Source organism: Grammomys surdaster, unplaced genomic scaffold (assembly GCF_004785775.1).
Source record: "Grammomys surdaster isolate TR1022 unplaced genomic scaffold, NIH_TR_1.0 125919, whole genome shotgun sequence".
Classification (NCBI taxonomy): domain Eukaryota; kingdom Metazoa; phylum Chordata; class Mammalia; order Rodentia; family Muridae; genus Grammomys; species Grammomys surdaster.
The window spans coordinates 161,934-167,673 of record NW_021620743.1 but is presented as its reverse complement, the minus strand read 5'-3'; the positions used below and the strand labels follow the sequence as shown (position 1 = coordinate 167,673).

Genomic DNA, 5,740 nt, shown 5'->3' with positions numbered 1-5,740 from the left:
CAGCACTGTGGACTCAACAACTACCAGATTCTTCTACTTTTCATAGGAAGATGTCTATTATTGGACTAGCTAGACCACAGCCTCTAAGTCACTTCAATGAATCCACTTCTAATATATTCATTCTATTAGTTCTGTTTCCTTAGAGAACTCTGACTAATAAAGTAGTCTACAACATTAACTGCTTGTTCTTTGAAAATCAGGAAGAGTAGATCTTAACCTTTCTAACTATAAAGATACTTTAAAGAGAATCAGTCATCTGAATTGATAAGTATATTATTGACTTACTTATAGCGACCACTTCACAGTATATATATAATGTATTTATCCAAGCAACAGTGGCATACTTGAAGTAAAAGTAATTGTTCTTTTCACTTTTATATTCATAAAATTCATCAAATACTTAAAAGAAAGTAAACAATAATATTGTTGTTTTTAAAATATGAATATTTGCAATTTCACTATGCAGATCAGCTTTATTTGTAGAAAATTTTATGGATAGATTATGTTCCAAAGGAGACTGACTCATTAGGTTGCTAGAATTGTAAACTAGTTTAATTTTAGTTATATTTTTGTTACTAATTTATAGCTATATTCCTACAGATACATATTTTTTCTGTGAATGAAATTCTTTGACCTCTCTCTCTCTTTCTCTGTGTGTGTGTGTGTGTGTGTGTGTGTGTGAGAGTGTGTGAGTGTGTGAGTGTGTGTGTGTGCATGTATGTGTGTTATGGACTAGGGACTGCCAGGTCCATTTCAGTGGTTATTCTCTGAGGTATCTGAAAGACATAGAACAATCTCCCACGTCTTTCTATTTCACCATTCTTGTACTTATACAAATACACAGTCTACCATCTGACCTCTGAAACTTTACACAAACTTAAACTGTTTTCCTCTTATGGGAAATCTCTACATTTGAATTAAGCCTTTGGCAACTAGTTCTGAAATTAGTATTCCTCTTAATCTGGTTATAAGTTCAATTGTCAACAGAGAAATTATATGTTAAATTATATATTCACCATGATTTTCATATATGCACTTTAATTTTTGACACATACTGGACTTTATTATTTGGAAATTTGCCCTCAAGTTGTTCGTTCATGACATTTTTCTCAAAGGTTATGGTCCTGTAAAATGTATAGTGATTTTGTCCTTAGGGAATCTCTGGAGATGCATAGCCTGCCTTCACAATTACAATTAAGGTCCCAATGAATCTAATTAGAAGGAAATTATCATTGGACTTACAATGATAGAATGGTTTGTCATTGTGTGCTGTATAAAATATCCACAGCCTTTGTTCTCTCTTAAGAAATAGAGTCAAATGTGTGACTACTAGTCAGGTACCGTATCCCTGAATTTGGGCCAAATGACTATGTCCTTTCATAAATAACTAAGGATATATATTTATTTGCAAGGGTCTTTTAAAAATTTTTCTGTGGTTGATAATTATCCTTATTAAGTGTTCACTCTGACTTTTATAATGTATGTAGATCCATACAAAAGTGTAATGCTAAATATTATTATAAAAATCCAGAATATATTTTCCTGCTTACTATTCTTAGCAATTAGTTCCTAGTGTAACTTACTTGAGTAATCGTCCACTGAATAGGCAGTTGATAGTGTCGACTTAGAGTTTTTCTTACCATTGTCTAATATGTGAGGCATTGGAGAATGATGTAGTACTGCAGTTGTTGATTTTAAAGAAACCGGCATAACTCTTAAGCATGCTGCTACTTCATGTGATATAAGGGGCAGGATGCAAAAGAGGAAGAAGAAAACGAGTCAGGTTTAGTGAAGTGAGGACTATAAATGATAATAGAATGTAGGAGGGTGCCTCATTGAACATGATGTAGGACAAGGGGACAGATTTTTTTAATGGACAATATATAAGTATGATGACAGAATAATGAAATATTGGGAGAAATATGATGTAGAAAAAGGAAAATATGAGAATAGTGTTCTTGAGACTGGTAAAGAGATGGGTTGTTTAGATGACTCAGCTTGTAAAGATGCCTGCTATGAGACCTTATGACTTGAGTTTTATTGTCCTCTAGGCCCACATGGTGGATAAAGAGAACTGTCTCCTACAAATTGTCCTCTGACCCATCATGTGTGACATCGCATGTGCATATGTGTATAGTATAGTTTTTTGGTACATGAAATCAAATCGTCTTTCTCTTTCTCTCTCTCTCAAATTTTTCCTCCTGTCAGTTTCATCCGTTCATATAGAACTTCTTGATTCTTCCTACATAAATAGTACAAATGTAACTTATATTTGTAGCAAAACATTCTTTCATATTTTCTCACATAAATCCTTTATAATAAACATGTATACAGTATTATGCTTATTTATGTTATTGAATAGTCTTTTGGAGTAATTGTTATTCTTTTATATCAATATTTTATATTTAATAAATTTTGTATTCTCTCTATTTATTACCATTTCATTTACTATTTTAAAGTTTGTTCCTTCATGTGATTATAAATAAAATAGTGAAGTATGTCCTCATGTACCTTGACTTTAATTTCTATAGTACAGATTTTAAAGGATAGGTTGATGAAATAACATGTTCTTATTTAATATATATTGTCAAATGTGTACAAAACATAAAATTTAAATATCCTTTTCAACTACATGAGTAATTTATTGCTGAATTAATAGGTATAAGACTCACACATATTTTTTTTATTTTCTACTTACACTTGGGTTTCAACATCCTATAATGTTTTTCATATATTTGGATGTACTTTTTACTTGCTTTTTAAATAATAAAGTTAAGTTTTATATAATTAAAATCTTACTTTTTATTTTTGAGATTATAATATAATTTACTGTATGCTTAATTATTTAATTTCTTGCATGCTTTTTTCTTCTATATATTAACATTTTAATTTTACATTAAATCTTTAAACTATCTTTATTCTGCTTTTGCTTATTGTACTAGTTTTATGTCTGATTTCATCAGTTGCTGAGTAGTTGTAAAAACTAATTTTGACATATCACTTATTTCACAATCTGTTCTTTCCTTGAATATGTCTTTAATTTATTTCTCTTTCAGTTGGCCTGTAACAACATTGAATTTGGAGACTCCTCTTTGTGTTATTGATAAGTTCTGGGATAAAATAAGCCATGATCTCTATTTTCTTATTTCCAGAATGAATAAACACTATTTTAAAATTTCATGAAGTTACTGATGTCATTTCCAATACTTTGTTTGAACACTGACATAAAAATATCCAGAAGAATACATGGAACAGAGAAACAATGTGACTGAGTTTGTTCTCTTGGGCCTTACTCAGAGTCCTGAAGGCCAGAAAATATTATTTGTTGTGTTCTTGGTCATCTATGTTGTGACAATGGCAGGAAATCTACTCATTGTTGTGACTGTTGTGGTCAGCCCAAGTTTAGATGCCCCCATGTACTTCTTTCTTGGCTACTTATCATTTATGGATGCTGTTTATTCAACCACAGTTACACCAAATATGATTATAGACTTACTTTATGAGAAAAAAACTATTTCCTTCAAAGCTTGCATGAGCCAGCTTTTCATAGGACACTTGTTTGGTGGAGCTGAGATCTTACTCTTAGTTGTCATGGCCTATGACCGGTATGTAGCCATCTGCAAACCCTTGCATTATCTGACCATCATGAACCAACGTGTATGTGTTTTGCTATTGTTGTTGGCCTGGTTTGGGGGTTTCTTACATGCCGTAGTCCAACTTTTATTTGTATATAACCTTCCTTTCTGTGGTCCTAATATCATTGATCACTTCATCTGTGACATGTACCCCTTATTAAAATTAGCCTGCACAGACACATATGTTATTGGCCTCACAGTTGTTGCCAATGATGGGGCAATCTGTGTGGTCATCTTTATGCTGTTGATCATTTCTTATGGGGTCATTCTTCACTCTTTGAAGAATCTCAGTCAGGAAGGAAGGCGCAAAGCCTTATCCACCTGTGGCTCCCATATCACTGTGGTTGTTCTCTTCTTTGTTCCCTGTATTTTTATGTATGTGAGACCTCCTTCTACTTTACCCATTGATAAGTCATTAACTGTATTTTACACTGTTATCACCCCAATGCTAAATCCCCTCATATATACTCTGAGAAATGCAGAGATGAAAAATGCCATGAGAAAACTTTGGACAAGTAAAGGGAAATGAAGTAGAATAGAAATAGACCATAAAATGATGGGTGCAAAGAAAGAGAGTCAATTTTCTAGGGGCTGTCACCCTAATAGAATGTCTAATTCTATACACAGCATAGAAATCCATAGGAGAGTCAGAAAATTATTTTATTACACTAAATTTCTCCTCAATGTTAGTAACTAAGAGCCATGAAACAATTATTATATGAATTTTTAAAAATGAACAACATACATTTTTAAGATTTTCAGAATGTGTAGAAAATACACATTAAATTTGGACAACAGAACAGTTTTACAAGGACAAAAGATTTATGTGCCATAATTAGTACTATAAATTTATTTTACCTATGGATAATTCATTTGTGTTTCTTACATAAATTTAATTGATTTGAAAGCTGGAAAAGCTTATTTCCAAGAATAAAGAAATAATATATAGCTACTTGGATCATTCTTTACCTCTCAAACTATTAATAGCACATTAATATTTAAAATATAAATTTTAGTTTTATATTTAAGAGATATTTGTATATAATTTTGTTAAAATTCTTAAGATATTAGTTCTAAATGGAAATAATATTGTAGTTTTTAATATTAATGATAAAGAGGCATGTACAAAGGTTCATATAAAATATTTAAATGAACTATGGAGATATATAGAAAAATACCAAATCTTTTTTCACAATTGGAAAATCAAATGAATTCAGCTGGTGATGGCATCTTTGCTATCATATTTTCATAGTTATAAAAACAACTCATCAAAGTTCTGAGCTTAAACTATCTAACACTATTATTTTTCAATGTCTGTCTCCATAGGAGCTCATGGCATATTGGAAAAAAACAGCTTCTAACTTTCATATGTAAAAAATAACAGAACCCAGTTCATGAAGTATAGTAATACAGTGCAGAGTCTAATATTAGATGTTTTAGAAAATACCACAGTCAAAAAAGCTGTTAGGAAAGTATAGTCAAGAGAAAGAAAATAATGGATTATTTCAGATTCTTCCTGGTACCATGCTATAGTCTCCGGCTTTGATTATCAGCTCCTAGGGATGTTGTTCCCACAGAACCGTAGCCTAATCCTCGTATCCAGAGTGATGTACAGCTAAATACTGCCACTGACAACCTCATAGCTCACCACCAGGAAGTCCAGTCCTCTTATCTATGTAATAGGAATAATTCAAAGCAATTGGAATGCAACAAGGAACAAAAGAAGTCACCAATGATCTCAATAATCATGTGTATTGTGTTGTAATAAACCAGATAGCAAACATCAGTTTTCCTTACTAATTAGAACTTAGGATTGAGCCTTCAAGAGTAGGTTATTTTTGAATTGGGTCTTAAATCTAACCAGAAAGTGGTTAGTTAATCAAATAATGTTTGTGAAAAAATTGCATTATGCTGGCTGGTCACTGTTGTAAATCATGGGTTTGCAGCTATGTTGGTGACTACTGTTACCCTCTGATAGCATGCAGAGTACTTTCCAGTGCCATGAGCACTAGTCAGCAGTGGTAAAGCCTCTCGTTAGGCACTAGCTAGACGTTTCTGGGTACAATGAGATATGTAGTGTTGTTTTCAGTAATAGGGCCTTGAAT

General features: G+C 32.1%; 1 pseudogene across 1 annotated transcript; it reads left to right on the top strand.

The window, feature by feature from the left end:
• The first annotated feature begins 3,153 nt into the window (after positions 1-3,153).
• Positions 3,154-4,164, top strand: LOC114608485 (annotated as a pseudogene). Its single transcript, XR_003709381.1, has 2 exons — positions 3,154-3,184; positions 3,242-4,164. The product of XR_003709381.1 is annotated as an olfactory receptor 4A15-like (transcript).
• Positions 4,165-5,740: the final 1,576 nt, after the last annotated feature.